Source organism: Manis javanica, chromosome X, assembly GCF_040802235.1.
Source record: "Manis javanica isolate MJ-LG chromosome X, MJ_LKY, whole genome shotgun sequence".
NCBI classification, from domain to species: Eukaryota; Metazoa; Chordata; class Mammalia; order Pholidota; family Manidae; genus Manis; species Manis javanica.
In genome coordinates this window covers 3,894,450-3,911,466 of record NC_133174.1, presented here as the reverse complement: position 1 = coordinate 3,911,466, position 17,017 = coordinate 3,894,450, and the positions used below count along the sequence as shown (strand labels likewise).

The following is a 17,017-nucleotide window of genomic DNA, read 5'->3' as shown; positions in this document are numbered from 1 at the left end:
TTCTGTCTCCACCCTTGTCATGGCTGCATTCGCTCTTGCGTGAATACAGTCCCGCTTTTGTGTTTGTCATTTAATCAGCATAAACATTTCCAATGCTGTACAAACTTAGGGAGTACCATTTTAGTGGCTATGTGATACTGCTATCCGTCTACACAACACTGGTGTTTTTACTCATTTACCTACTAACACAAGTCATTTTTCATCCTCCTTTTCCTTTTTTTGGATTTTTCCAAATATGTGTCTTTAAAAACAGTATTTTAAAGATCTTTCAACATCTCCACCAAATGGCCCTTCGGAAGAGTTTAGCCAATAGACAATGTGTGACGATGCAACGTTCACTGGAAACTTAATGGCATGGCGCACAGATGTTCTTGTACATCTCCACCCCTCAAATCTATTAAAGTAATACAGATTCTCATTTTTTTTTGTTGCATCTAAACTGGCTGCCAGAAAAACCCTCTCAAACTAACAAGAATTGCCGGTTCACTGTTTCCTGCAAGCTGGAGGGAAGGGACATAACCTGCCAAGCAGGCTAGGAAGGAAGGCAAGTCAGAGGACAATCCCCCGGGCTCCAGCGGCGGGGCCCCTCCATCCCCACGGCCATCTCCTTCACTCAGCTTAGCCCCGAAGCCTATGCATGTCCCCTTCCAACCAGAACTGACATCATCTCGACTCCTGGAGGCAACCTAAACTCTCTAGAGGAAATTCCATCTGCTCTAGCCAGAGCCACACAGCTCTGCAGCACTCCATGCCCCCGGGCCAGGTATCCTCCCCAGCCCCCCCAGCCCGGCCTGCACCAGCTTCGTGCTGCCCCCACTGGCCAAGGCCGCCCCTTCCGCAGGAAGGACCTGGGACTTAGGAACACTTCTCAGAGAAGGGACTGCAGCGCTTCTAAAAGCTGACCTCATAGGCGTCCCCTGGGGACTCGGTAAAATGAAGATTCTGGTGCTGTAGGTCTGAGCCTGCATTTCCTACAAGCTGCAGGGAACACAGCTGCTCGTAGGGGTTTGTGGTCCAGACTCGGAGCCGCTAAGGCAGAGACTGCTGATTCTCAAACTTGGCTGCAAGTTTTTATCACCTGCAATGGTTTCACATGCTCATTTAAACATCAGCAAACTGAGAAATCGTCATTCTTCCCAGGGGTCATTTTGTTCCCAATGGAAGACTGACAAGGTCTGGAGACATTTCTGGTTATCACAGGCAGGCGTGGCTGCTGGGTCACCGGCATAGGAAAGGTAGATAGAGCCCAGGGACCCTGCCCCGCACCCCACAGTGCACAGAAAGACCCACGAGCAGGTGCTGTGCAGCGCCAAGGATCAGTGGTGCCAACATGCAGAAACCTTTGGGGCAGCTCTTACTCCAAATGATGCTTACATCTGCTGTTTACTAGTAAATTACAAAAATAACGGTGCAATACTTCACTGAGGCATAACTGATTAATATATGTGCAAACATATTTAGTAAGAACTAAATGCTGATAATTGGCTGTTGAGTTGCAACATAAATAGCAAGTAGCCCATTTAGTTCTAGTATCAGATACAAAGTGACAAGAGAGCAGAATTCACTCCCGGCTCCCTCCCTCCCCCCACCCAATTTGGGAAAGTTTGGAGTATTGTAGCTTGAGATTGTTCTTACCTAAACCATTGTATTCCCCCAGGTAGATTTCTGAGAATAAATCATCGCACTGTGGTGCTTTAAACATCAGGCTCCTTAAGACAGGCTTCTCTGCTTTGTAACATGTTATTCTTTGCGTAGTACAGTGTAGCTAAGTGCTTTCTAAGTGGTGTGTTTTATGACCTCCTTGAAAAGTAAACTATCCTACATCTGCAGGATGAAATTGGAGGGTGGCTGGTACCACTGAATCATCAGAGATAAACTTAGCCCTCTGCAGAAACTTGCAGCTGAGGTTGCCTGGAGAAATACTAGGGCAGGGATTTTTATGAATTTTATTCCATACGGTAGCTTATATTTTATTTTCTGTACTTCCTTTGTAGCTCTACAAAAATTTTCCACAGAAGGAGGAAAAAAATATATACTCAGCTGGCATTTTTACAGAAGCACAGAAACCAGATATATGTATAAAGCGAAGGGAAAGCATATTTGTTACCCAGAACCAAAGCTAAAATCCAAAGTCTGGAAAAGGGTAATTATCTGTAACTTTCATTAATGCCATTCTTTAGAATTTTATAAAAGAGTCTTCCATGTTGATTCAACTGTTTACCCAGAGCTCTGCATCAGTAAGAAAATATGACCATCAGGTTGTGATGCGTGTGCGCATATATTCACATGTGCACATAGACACACAGCTCCCTTGCAGGATGGACTTACACATGCAGAGGTCAGGGGTAGGATTTTTGACATAAATGTGCTCCTAAGTGTAGTTCAGTGTGAGAGAGAATCATGAACAGTCTGTCTGCCTTGATGACTATCATTCCCAATAGTTGAATTGATCAACCACTTATCAGGACTGGTTGCTCAATATTCAAAAGTGCTCCATGGCTCCCAGCAGAGACTCAGACTCCAAGTGAGCATATTTAAAATACTTCTAGAATAGCCTGTGTATAAAACAGGTCCATACTTTGATGCCTCTCATGTTATTTTTTTGCATAAGAAATCAATTACATGCTGTATTTTATGTTCTCTTGTAAAATAGGTAAATGATGTCAGCTAACACCCCCGTTCTCCCCAACCCCGTCTGTGATGATTTGTGAAACACTAATATTAATTGAGCAGGTACTGTGAAAGACAGTGTACAATTACTGCACATGTCATCTTCAAGTATAATCTGTAGATGAGAAAAGTGGGAAATCAATTTCCCTCCCAGAAAGATACAGTCAAGACTGGAACCAGGGTCTCACAACATATCCACCTCCCTCCTATCGCTGGGGATATCCCTTGATCTTTGCAGCTACATTCTAATGCATAACATGATTGGAGCCCTCTTCCAGTCATTTCAGCTAATATATTGATTATGGAGATGGATAAGGCCAGAGGTCACAGCCAATATGGACGGAGGAGGTCGCTGAGACAACAGGATGAGTTAAATCACAGTCAGCTCCCAAATGGGAGACACCTGTCCCCACGTTCAGATGTGTGATTCTGCTCAATGATTGGACTGCACGAGCCCTCCCTGGTGTTCAGCTTTGGAATTTTTCTAAACTGGGAAGTCCTGATGGATCTGGGGATGGCCACATTTTAATAGTCTGTGCATGCTGACAAATCTCACCAGCATGTAACAGATGTATAAAGATGTGTTCAGAGCTGCTCAGCAACGAGTTTGCGTTCCTCTCTCTGCTATCCTATGACTTCTCAGCCCAGTCACGTGCGAGGAAGCATTCTGAAACAGCCCGTAGACATCTCTGGTTACCAAATCAGTGCAGTGCGCACCACGAGGTCCCTGTATGCTTTTCTGGTGTTGACGATGGAGAAGGTGCTCGTTGGTGCACTTTCTGGACCTCTGTGACTTAGACGTGATTTTTTGGTCATAATCGCAAATACTTATTTACTGTTTGACTTAATAATACAAGTTTATAGCACATTAATAAAGTGTGTATGTGTTTATCTGGGGGCATTCTATCATTAGGCCATTTTTAACTTAAAATGATTGTTTTAAATAAAATGGTTTGCTTCCCAAATATGTTTGAAAGGGCTTCCAAGCCCTTTATGTATCAACAGCTAGCTGCGTAGGACAGAATAGGTGTCCTTTATTGAAACAGCTGATCTAAACCCTTTAACTGAATGCTCAGCTCGTGAGTTTGCTGTCATCTCAGGCGTTAGGGAAGACATGCTCTGTCTTGAAGATTAGTAGCGTAAAGATGAGCAAGGGGTGTCTGGCTAACAGGTGCAGGAGGAGACATTAGCAGGTGGGTTCAATTCTGGGCAGGCAGTCACATGAACACTCCCAAAGGCAAAGGGCCCAGCACTGGTTTTTAGGTGGAGAAACCATCCCGAGGGCATGGCCATCCAGGGGCCCGGCTAGACAGCGTTGTGTGCTCCAAGGTCTAAGGCAGCCCTAAGACCGAGTGTCAGAGGCCTGACCTGCTGTCACAGAGGAAAGTGCGTCAGCACAAAGAAAAGCGAACATGTGATGGTGTGCGTTAGCCTCAGCTGGCCGGCCACCTGAAAGCCCCTGCACGTGGGAGGAGGGTGTGGGAAGATAAGCACATGCACCGGATCCCAGCCAGCATGCCAGCCCATACCCTAGGTGCAGACACAAGCTTACATGGACAGAAAACATGTTTTCAGTGTTATTTCATATGAAGCTGCAAAGCTCAACCCTATAGACAGCAGATTCTGACACACATTGGACATAAAACATGTATGAGTGAAACTGCCATAGCCATTTACTGGAAGCAAATATACACAACGCATTAATGCAGCCGGCTTACCTCACCACCTGGTCCACGGATGTGGGCGGTGAGGTGCCCCTCTTCTGTGCTCCTACGGAATCGGCTTCTGTTTGCCTTTGTCCCCAAGAGTTTGATCACATGCTCCCAAAAAGCACTTGTATGCAACATGTGTTTCTTATCCACTCGCCCAGACACACTAATTTGGCCATTTCACCCCATCATCACAGGAAGAAAAACTCAAAGACCTCTCAGGATTCACAAGCATTTCAAGGACATGTTTTTAGGTAACTGCACTCTTCCTCTTTTGTTAATAAGCTGAGTAATAAGTCAAAACTTAAGTCTCTAAAGGACTGATTTGTGTGCATATATGCTCAAAGCAATACAAAGAATTTGTGTAGTTGTGATTAAAAGAAGTATCTGGCTCTGGGACATTCCTTTTATAAATATTTTTTAACTTAAGGGGAAAAGTTGCTGCCCTGTAAGTAATTCTAGTCATGCTCAAGTCAGGATTTCACCTCCTACCTTCCTGGGGCCATCAGTGGATATATTAATAATCACAGTCACCAGGCAGTGACTGCCTGTTGGGGGGGGAGTAACTGCCAGAAATTAGCAAGGTATTTGTTCAAAACATGAAATCATGATGTTTAAGTTAAATTGAGAGCGCAGCCAGGATACAAGTTCCGTACTGTGACAGAAATGAACACCTCATGCCATCATCACCTGATAATGTCCCTCAGTAAAATGTTATTACAACTCAACCTCCCTTTCATGAGAAGCCTGTTGAATTATTTGGAAAACAGACAAAATAGCAATGTTATTTTTTCCTTCATATCCCCATGCGTATAATAGAAATCTCAAAATAGTTTGAAATACCACTGCATGGAAGATGATAACGGTTAACCACGGGGAAAAAAAAATCTGTAGTCTAAAAATTCACCTAAACTTTAATTAGCACTTGATGAAGGGAAAGGGGAGAAAGAGTGATTCCAATTTCTCAAATACACACTTGTCCTTTTAATCCGCATATGCTCATGTTTTTTTTTTCACCTTGGGCATGGAAATTATAAAGTTTAGACCAGCACCTATAGTCCCTATGCCACAATATTAATTAGCTAGACACAGTATATATAATTTAGGGGATTTCCCCCCCACCCCTTTTTTTTTTCTGAATAAGAATCCTTTGTTCTCAAAGTGTAGACTGTTATGATCACATATAAAACAAACAGGAGGAACTGAGCAGCTTTAGACCTTTTCACAATAAAATGTCACCGAAGGCTCTTGCGACAGGGTCTGAGCAATTAGCCTGATGGCTCAGCCCTCAGTCGTTATTAAATCACGCCCATGACCCCAACTCACACTTGAAAGAGCAGGTGCTTCTTTGAGACACCTGACGCCTTAGTGCTGCAAGACAGGATACTGTTTGATCTCTACAATCTCGGCCGTCAGAATCCTTTCCTCTGCGTGTCTAGAGACTTGCCACGTGTGGGTTTCAGAGAAGCAAAGGCCAGCAAAGCAAATCCTAAGCTTACCTTTACCCTTCCGGTTCTTTACTCTGCCCCATCCCTAGAAACACAGTGCACAATGAAGAAAACTGCTCCTGACCTAAGCAATAAAAGAGGCTGAATTTCACTGGTTGCATTTTAATTAAGATAATGGTTACTTCAAAAATCCCTCAAATGCAAACCTGCTATAGAATGAGAATGTTTCTAACATGCCTGAAGACCAACTGCCTCGTAAAACAAATACACACACCCAAAAACACCCCAAACAAAGGAAACCAGAAACAGCTTCTTTCTAGGGAACATACATATATTTTATGGGAACTGCTATGAACATATATGGCTGACAATTTAAGAAGGGTGTCTGGGGAATTTCTCACACCCACAAGTTACAACCGATAAGTTTCTATCTTCTACATTGATACTATGGAGCCAGGTAGAACATGGGATGAAAAGTTGACATTTTCATCCATACATCCAGAGAATGAAATAAATCTGGGAACATGTCCATTTCCTGGGAAACAATAGCTTGGTTTAATTTAGATTTCTATAAATAACAAAACGCACTGTTCTTCCCCCAAATTACATGAAATGTTAAGCCCCACAACTCCTTTGAAACCGTTTCACATGATTAGACTGGACTATCATGTCATTAGGGCTTTGAGCCTCTGAAATCCTAAATTTCTCAGATTCAAAGGAGAGAGGGAGAGAGAAAAGAGATTTTAAAAAGTAAAATTATTTCACTAACCTTAAATACATGTTACAAATATTATACCAAAGGAGCTTAAAATACTGGGGTAGTTAGAATTCAGTGTCATGACTTTACATACACACACATACATGTGAATATATCTAACTATATCATATATATCAACACAAGAATATATATTACAAGTATATATTATAAGATTCATATGTACTATACATGATATAGATGTATATAATACATACATGCATTAGTGGTTGCATTGTGTAGGGAACACCATTTTTACTAACGAGTACTTTGAAAGGACCATAAACTAAAGAGCTAGTCCAACTTGACCAATCTAGTTAGTCCCCTTGTAACTAGACACCAACTTCATGAAAACCGAGTCTGGTTCATGATACTTCCCAACCAGTTGGCACCACCACCGCCGGCCATGCAGGTCAGAAGGCACCACAAGCCCGGCTGGTCCTTGTCCTCCACGCTGCGACCCTCCCTGTGGTCCCCAGGGTGTTCTTCAAATCCCTTCTACTCCTGGGATAGCTGGAGAAGGAATTCCAGACATAAACCCTCCTGCTACTGACCAGGAGGGCGAGCTGAGATAGGTACGATAAACAGCCATTTGGTTATTCACGGAGAAGTTCTTACAAACATAATTTCCCCTAAGATTGGCTGACAGCAAGAGGCTTTTCCTTCCCCTCATCCACATTAATGACAAAACCATGGCCGCACGCATTTATTGCGATAGGCAGATGAAAGCACCCTAAGAGAAGTTCTTATAATTTGTCTCATCTCTCCAATAAAAAAAAAAAAAAACCCTCATGAACTACATTATTCAATGGGCAGGATCTACTAAAAAGAGCTCCCCCATGACAACGTTCTGAAACAGGGATCTTCAAGCACAGAATAATCATTATTCTGTGACAGGGATCTTAAACTCTTGTGTCTGCAAGAATGTCTAAATAACGCATTGCAAACGAGTGATTGAGAATCAGAAAATCCAGGCGAAATAAAGTCCGGCAGAAATCACTTTTCGAAATTCAAGTCACTCATACCTTATCTTCCATTTCATATTTTTTTAGAGGCCGGTTAATGGTTTTCACGCCTCAATCCCCTTTTCGAAATACAATCCTATTTTCATTTAAAGATCCCAATCAGATGAAGTCAAATGTATTTGGAATTTCTACCTTATTATTTTTTTAATGGAAACACTCAAGAGTACCGTAAGTGAAATCCTTTGTGGGTGCCCTTATGATTCGTTCCTACAGTGCCAAGGATCCGAAACAAGATCAAGAAACCTATTCTTTGCAGTAAAATATTGAAATGATCATGAGATTTATTTACTCTATGTTGACAGCTATGATCAATTTGCATAAAATGAATGCCTTTTGTGTCTGTGTCTTCGAGAAAGCCTATATTATTCTAAATAGCTGTAAGTTTTATTCCTGGGGTTCCAAATGAAAAGAGAGAAAAAAGAAGATTATTTATTTTAGCATCTAATAGGCAGTGTCAGTCCCTCTCCAGGGGATTTCCATGTTGCTGTGACAATCTCCGTTTCTCCCAGGAAACAAATTGGGGGAAAGGTGGCCTCAAAAAGAAATGAGCCGTGTCTGTAGCTTCCATATACATCCTAGATAAAGTACACAAATGTGAGCTCTGAAACAATTATCTAAACCTGTTTGACTTGTTTGTAGCAACTCTCACTCTGTATCTTTAGGATCTGCTTGCCTTAAATATGAAGAATGTTCTGGAGTATTACCATTACTAAGCACTCTAATGTCTCCGATTCCTTTATAAACCTTAATGGCTTTTCTTAACTATCTTTCCAAGTCCACACCCTGACTTCTCCCCTGTGATATAAGGTGGGAGCCTTAAATTGCATGAGAAATACTCACGTTAATGATGTCCAAATATTAAATTGATCTGTCAGGGCCCAGGGAAGCCGTGAAATGAGTCTGGTGATTCGGACCCGCTCCCTCCCTGGGATATTTTAATGCCGTGAACGACTCTTAATCCCAACATATAATAGGTATATTGTATCTGAAAAAACTTCCATCTTTATTCAGCAGGCAAGTGGAATGCTAATTTCTGTGCAGTCAAGAGTCCGGTACATAGTGTTACATAAAACAAAGTGCTGTTCAGCTCCATTATAAATTCTCCAGCACCTGAATTACCCCTGCCTGCCGACTGTCAGACTGGGCATGCCTGCTTCCTTACACAATTAGCACGTCTCACAACACACAGACTGGGGAGTCTGCAATGTCACTGATGAGACCCATCTAAAGCAGAGGTGTCTGTGACCTGTCATGGCGACAAGCTTTTGCTGAGGAACATGCTTAATACTAAGAAACGTTTGTGAAGATAGGAAAGAAACATATTTTCCTGGCTTTTCTTGAGAACATGACAATGCTCTAAATATAGTTTCTTAACATGTACTGTGTCTGCTATTCATTCGTTGGTTGTCAGAGAAAATAATTATACCCAAAGGAAAAACAAAAACATGTGAGCTAAGTAACATCACCCACATATTATCCTGAAAGGTGCATTCCAACCTATTTTAGTTTAAAATTTTGACCCACTTTAATTATTTCAATGCATCACATTTAAATGTCTGAATTCATTCCTTGTCTAGTTGTGATTGCCAAATTATAAACATATCAAAATAAATGACATACCTTATAAACTATATTGGTGGAATACCTACATTGAAGAGATGGCTGATTTTCAGAACTAAATGCTCACTTAGAACCATCTAATTTGATTTGCCAGAATCCTGCAGGTCTTCCTAAAATCCCCAAACCATTCATCATCCTGTACTCTAAGAATTGTTTTCTAACAAATCATGCATTATTGAGAAAAATATATCTGAGACTCCATATACCAAGGGAGTTTTTATAATAGCTTAGGATTACTGTTATTACTATTGTCTGCAAATAGAAGACTTGAGCAGTTGTTGGGTGCATTGATTAAACACGAGCAAACACAGGTTAGTCCCTTTGCCTGAATCTGTGCCGGGTGTGTATACCAACCTATGGCAAACAGATAGATTCAAGCTTATTCTCTCCAGACCACATTGTGACACTTTTCCTCCAGTACTTGTCCCCAAGAATGTCAACTCCCTGACACTAGCTCCTGTTTATTTGTGCATTTTACCCCCATGTAGATAGATCTAGTGCCCATGAAAGAATCCTACACAACCTAACCCATACCCAGTGGAGTCTACAGACTGGCTCACCCATACCCAGTAAAGTATATAAACTAGTTCCCCCATACCTACAGATGTTTACCCATACCCCAAATGTTTATCAGGTAGTCATTGCTCTAGGCATTGAATTATTTAAGGAAATTCTTCCTATGTGGCAAGCAATTTAATTTCCAAAAATTAAAGGAAGAAAAGATTCCATATGCTGTTAGATTAATATGAGCCACAACCATTGTCCTAAGACTCTTCTCCTGAAAGCCACCTGGGGGTTTCTTGGTACCCAGGGCTCATGCAAATAGAAGCACCGGGGCCTCTGGTGAGGGGCCTAGTGGGCATCTTTGCCCCTGTCTCCATTTTCCCTCACACACAGAGCAAGTTGGCAACATGGTCCCTTTGGCTTCCAGAACGCTCTGTCTGGACTAAATACATTGCTCAATATTAGTGATTATTTCACAGCAGTTCCTAATGGAATTCTACCCTGCTTTCTCTACTTGGTTTTCAATGCCTTTTTCTATTTGTTTAACCATCAGGCAAAAAATGAATACATTGCTTTCATTGCTTCCATTTTATTACTTAACAAATTTAATTGAGTTTCTCCTGTGTCAGGAACCGGCCTAGTATCGGCAGTAATGAAGAGAGAGAGTGGTGTATTATCTATGTGTGCCAAGACTTTGTTAATATCTGGGAAAACGCTGAATTAATAATAAAATAAGAGTAATAACACCAAAGATAATGATGATAGTACTTACCGAACATTTCTTAAACAGTAGGCACTGTGAAAGGCATTAGAAATACAATTATGAAAAAGCTCCAGTTATTTTTGGAAAATGGTGTGAACACAAACTGCAATTGTACTAATCAATAATCAGTGTTCTTTCGGAAATAGCATTAAACTTAAAAGTCTCACATTGAGCATATTTGTATTTTTCTTACCTGTGCCTCCGGCTTTTGCCTACGCAGACAGACCGAGGTCTGCCCTCTGGAACCCAGCGGGGTGAGCTCGTTTCCTGCACCATGTGACTTCCAAATATTTCCACAGCAGGATCACGTCTTTCCTAGATGAGCCCTCTCCACCTGTCCCGGTGTTTCCTAAGTAGCCGTTCCAAGGCACCTCACCTGATGGGTGGGGGTTTCCTAGTTAGTCTTTATTTAGACACAATTACCTTTAAATAGTGGGGCAAAGAAAGGAGCTAAGAACTTGAACCAAAAAGGGTGTGACTAAAGTGAGTGACTTGGAGATTTCATGCCCACGAAGAAGAGAAGCGTGGCCGCTCGAGACGGCTGATAGCCTGGCTCCTGTGAATAGACCTAGGACCTCCCTGCAGACGCTTTGCCAGAGCCCAGATGCAGATGTCCATCCCACCAACATCTCTCCTTCAGGGTGAATCTAACAAAAATCAGAGGAGCCAGCGATGGAGGCCATCTGTGGTCAGGGAAATGGCCAAGTTTCTTTTCCAGGCATGTAACTGCACTGAGCAACTAGCATGCTCTGGAAACAAGATGTGGGGTTCCTTAGCGAAACACTGCAAATGGGACCAGAGAAATCTCCTTAAGCCTGTGCCACCCATTCATAATTTTAACGGGTGTGTATATGTTAGTATAGCGAATCATTTATCCAACTGATGGCAGTCAGAAAAAAAGTGGAATTCAAGTTGACTGGGTGGATACCAATGAAGAAGTGCCCAAATCCTGACATGCTGACAGCAAAGACATAGAATGACTCAGAAGTAAGTCCTTGATTAATATGTGGAGAGAAAGAGGTATTGACTAGAAAAAAAACAGTGATAATTATGAGTTCTTTGGATGCTAGCTTGGAAAGCTGGTGATCTGGGACCGCCTCTGTTTTTCATATCTACTTGTAAATGTGAGTTCAGGCAATGATTCAAAGATGAATTGCTCTGTCACCTGGCCTGCTTCCAGTGCTGCTTCTGAGATAAGCCTCATGGATGTGCCAAGCAGCGATTGAGCAGTCTGTTATATTCTGTCGGATCTTTGGAAATGGACTCTGCAGATAATGGAGGGGGAGATTCATGTCTTTGGCTTATGCACCGCAAGATCCCCTTCAGCTGTCTCCTTGCCTCTGCACGGCACAACTGATGGGGATGCTGAACAGGCTTCTCTGTTCTTCATTGCACTTCATGCTGTTGAGTCCCAGAAATGCTCACTAGCAGTTTCCTTCATCTACTTGAAGGTTTGTGGGGCCCTTAGTGTCCCACACTGGGCACTGCCAGGTTCAGAACCAGTCAAGCACATGTGCACACAGAAGGCCGACTAGTTGAGACACTGGGTGCTTGACGATCAGGCCAGAGACACAGGAGTGTGTGGAGAATGACCCAGGTTCTCTGAGTCTAGGGCAGCATGTTATTTTTGAAGGGGTCTCTGGGATTCACTTCAAGTCAGGACACCTGCTTCTATCCAGGACGTATGGAGTCAACCTTCGAACCTAAAAGGACAATTGCCCATTTCACTTTTTCACAGCCTTCTAGCTGGGGTCTGTGTGCATCACATCCCATCTCCTTTTGGATTCATAATCTCTTAGGGCACTATGCTTAACTATCTCATGTGCCTAATAAGAACGGGTGTCAGGAAATCGAGTAAACTTCTACCCCAAGGATTCATGGGTTATGCTGATGTGAAGCATCCTGAGATCATTTTCAAACACCCCAAGGAAGTGATAGGTCAGAGTGTCCATCAACTCAAAACTGAAGGAAATTTCAATGTTGCACATTTTTAAGAGACCAGAAAACACACTTTTCCTCGATTCAAGAGACTGTTACTTTTATTCTATCAGCATATTTCCAACCTACTAAGTGGGGTCGTTTAATACAATCTTGTTTATGTCAGACACCTGAGCACACTATCCTATCACCGCCCAGCACAACAAGGATTCAAAAACGTCGGCGTCTATCGCAGGAATTCTGAGGGTGCAAATGAGAACGGGGATGCTTTACTGAAATGTTTTGTTTATCTGAGAGTTCATTGTGTAGCTTCCTCTGTCAGACACAATGAAATAACACATTGTTTTCTTTTCAGGAAAAAAAACACACAAAAAAACCTATTTGGTTTCTGTGAAATAATTTCCAAATGAGTTTGTAGTTCTCCCTTAAAGGTCAAGAAGAAGAAAGATTGGCAGACGGTACCCCAAAACTTTAACACTCTAAAAGAGAGATTTTTTTTCTCACTGGGATTGCCACTTCATATAATATACCAACGTTGGTGACTTCCTATTTCCCAAAGTCTTCATGTGCCTCCAAAAATCATTACTCTGGGAGCATCAGCAACTTTTCACGATCCCTGATAACCTGTATGATTCATCAGCATAACAGGATACTGGGCCAGACGATCTCTTTTCCCCAGGTGTGTTCACTTCACGCTTCAAATGAGACACCCAGTCCCTGTCCTTCTTCTTTTGATCTCTGGAGCATGACAAGTCCCTTTGGATGAAGTAAAAAATAATCATCTGGCCCATTTTCAAAAAAAGGCTACCGTCTATGTCACAAGTTTTGTGATTCACTACTGCATAGCTCATCAGAATTCTACACCAATTTCATCCTCAGTAAACTGCTGCTCCCAAGTTCTCAGGCTGATATAAGCAGCAAGCAGTCTTAATAATAATAACTATAATTTATTGAATAGTTAAATATCTGCCAGGTGCTCTGCTAAGCATTCTCAATATACCATTTGATTTAATTTTCTAAGCAACCCTCTTATGGAAGTAATCTTAAGAACCACATTTCTTTTTTTTTATGAGAATGCTGATGCTTAGAGAATTTAAGGATTGTATTCACATTCCCCCAAACTGACCAACTATCATGCTAGGATTGGAACACAGGGTTCCTTTGCCCCAAATGCAGCCATGCAAAATGTGGTTGGACTCTATAGCCAGTGCCCATTATACTGCTTTATCTTTCTCCCAAGAACATAGGGTCCAGAAACACAGGTCATCTATAGGTTGTGATTATTCAGTGAATTTCCTGGTGTTACTAAGGGTATTTGAAGGATGTTCAAAGGTTTCCCTGGTTTATTAATTTCATCCCTCTGGCACCTGGATGACTGAACTCAAACACACCTCAAAATCGAGAGTCTGTGGACCTGCTTCCCATCCTGGTGTCGCATAGTTTTTATAATTATTAACACGTTAACATGAGAGGGACAGAGGATATCATGGGATTAGCATGACTGAAGCTTATTAATTCAACTGAGAGATGGATGGATCCCATGCCCCTAAGCATGGCACGTAACACCCACATACCCCTCCCAGTCTGAGTGGGGTGATTTCAACACACTGCTGATATGTCCACAATTGTCATGAGCAACCGTTACACAAGGGCACACGCTTAAGAAAAGATGGGTTACCTGGTTCTATGGTAATGCTGCACACCAAACCTCCCTCGCCTCCGTGCCTTAAAATAAAATGCCGTCATTTCACCCGTGTGGCGTGGGTTAGACACTGAGATTGTGTCCACGTGGGCACGGGTTTGGCTTCTCTGTTGCATTCACTCCCACGCCCCACAGCTGTCTGGCTGTCAGCAGAGATAAGGGCACCGTGGATGTCCCCTCTGCATGCAAGCTAGCTCAGGCATGCTCCCCGGCTAGGGTGGGCAGTGGCAGCATTGCTTAGAGCAGATGTTTCTCACCACTGAACTCAACAAGAGGGCATGCTACTCAGGGTGCCCCTCACATCTGATTCATCCTGGCAGTTGCCTGGGGAGACCATAATGCTCAAAACTGGAACTACCCAGGCACGGGGCTGTTGTGTTTTTATACTGGCAACAATCAGTGGGTAACTGATGCACAATATTTTCTAAGACAAGATGGTATCTTCTTGCTTTAAGTCACAGAAATAAGCTTCCAAATGAGTAATTGCATGCACTGTTGAACAGTTACCATTTCATGAGATAAATCTTGATAAAGTTTGGGTGTTTGTACACAGTTGGGCATGACTTTCCATCATGACAGCTTTGTAAATAAAGATCTTCTCAAGAATAGAACACCAGTTCCATAACTCTCAGAATAATTCTATTAATGGCATCCACGGAGAAACTGTGCAATGCTAAATGTAGTATGCAAGCTGTGATATCATCACAATAGGAATTATAGATATGTTTGAAAAAATGTTAGATATGTTGGACGTGTTGTTTACGGTTAAGTGACGTGTTGATCTTGCATATTCATTATATTTTCTAAGTCGGTTCCTTTATCAAAATATGTCCCCCAAAATCCTCACCCCTGTCATCTTAGACTAACTCCCTTTGAGTACTCATTCAATGTCTTTTTCAGAGTCAAGACAGATAAAAATGATTATCTTGTATCTTCTTTAACTACCTGCTATGTAAGCTATCCATGAGACAAATCCCTCTTGAAATTTTGCATAAGGAAAAAATTTGTTTATCTAATATGTTTGCTTCCTTTATCAGATCAAAAAATAATAATTTTGAGCCTTATCTTTCCCCCAAAAGAACAGAGTAAATGTTAGCACATCAATTCAGTCGCTACATTAGCTTAGGTTTCAATTTAGTGTAATAATCTTTTCCCAGCCTTTGCATAGATATAGTTTGAGATGAATCCCCTGGTTATATTTGGACAGGGGGAGTATTCTCTCAGTTTTGCTGCATAGTCGTGCATTCAAAATGTCATGGCTTTAAACAGCCATGTTTATTTTTTCATGACCCTGTGGGGTTGATGACTTGGGTAGGACTCGGCAGAGATGGCTCATCTCGATTGCTTGTGGCCTCTCTGGGATCAATCATATTTCTGGGCCCTCTGCAGAGATGGTCAAAAGGGCTGTGCCCCAGCTGCAGATGTCCTTACCTCCTCCAAGAGGCTAGCCGGGGCTTGTTTACATTACAGCAGGGTTCCAAGAAAGCAGAAGTGGAAACTAAGTTGCTTCCAGAAGGTGAGGCACAGAACCCTCACAGTGTCACTTGGTTGCTTTCTATCAGGCAAAGAAATACCAACGGCCTGTCCCAGTGGAAGGGGTGAAGAAAAAAGACTCCATGTCCTGAAGTGCAAATACTATAACCATCTTCAATCCACCACAGCAATGGAGAGAGTAAAGCCTAAGTGATTTGCCCCTGTAGGCAATCTTTGGTACAAACCAAAATATGTTTGTCACAACGGAATGAATATTTTCCACTCAAGGAAATGAAAATCCAGACTCCTTCGGTGGCAGTTCAAATATAAAAATAATTCATGTGTATTTCAAATGGATACAAGATTCATCAGTTAAGGAAACATCAGAGATTTCATAGTATAAATGAGTTATAGAGTCAGCGAAGCAGAATTTAATTGCAATATATTGACACAGCTTATGACATCCTCTCAAAATACTTAGAAGAGTGAATTGAATTATAGCCTTTGTATGATTTAAAACAAGTTTTTATCTTGTTTCCTCTTATATTTTCCTTTTCTATTAATGCTACACAGGTTTTTAAATAAGTAATGTGTGTGTGTGTGTGTGTGTGTGTGTATGCATGTCGTGTGTATGCATGTCTATTCCCAAGTTATATTTATAAGATGTAGCATAGCAGTACCATAAGAATTATTAAAAATCAAACAGATAATTATCTCAAAGCCATCTTTTATTTATGTTTTTCCAGCAGCTATCTGCCTAGGAAAAAAAACAGGTCTGGATATAAATAGACCAAAATTTTAAACGAACAAATTTAGTCATTGGAATTTAAGGAGCACAGAAATATAAGTTTATAGACTTGTTTCTTATTAAATGTGCCTTTCCAGGATTTTTTTGAATTTGACTGAAGGACAAATAGTAATTTGCCTTTTTATGTAATTTCAGTGTTGCACAATCTTCTCAAAGATAAATAAGGAAATCATCACAAAGGCAACGCTGGAAAGCAGGTATGTCCCTCCATCTCTTCTTACCTGCACCTCCATTCAACAGCTATATGGATATAATTACAGCTTTTTATCTGAAGTGATGCCGTTCCTGGCAGAGAAGTGCAAAGACATTAGAGCAGTCTTGACAGAAAGGCCTTTTTGCAGAGAGGAGCAGAAGAAACCGCATTCTCAAATGACTCCGATAGAAGATGGGGTTCAGCAGGGAGTGTTCAGGTCAAGGACTTGGAGGTTCAGTTAGACCTGCAAGGTGGGAAGGGATTGTTCTACTAAGCTAATGACAGGGCCACCGCCAGAAAGCAATCTCCGTGATCCTTGTCTGATCTCCCGGGTCCCTTTGTGAGCCGGTGCACCGAAGAATAGCTATTATGGAGTCCGCCTCCCATCCTTTCTCCGCAGATGCCTTATT

General features: G+C 41.8%; 1 protein-coding gene across 7 annotated transcripts in view; it reads right to left on the bottom strand.

Moving 5' to 3' along the window:
- STS (steroid sulfatase) overlaps positions 1-17,017 on the bottom strand; it is a 485,388-nt gene that overhangs the window by 98,721 nt on the left and 369,650 nt on the right. The gene's annotated exons all lie outside the window — the stretch shown is intronic.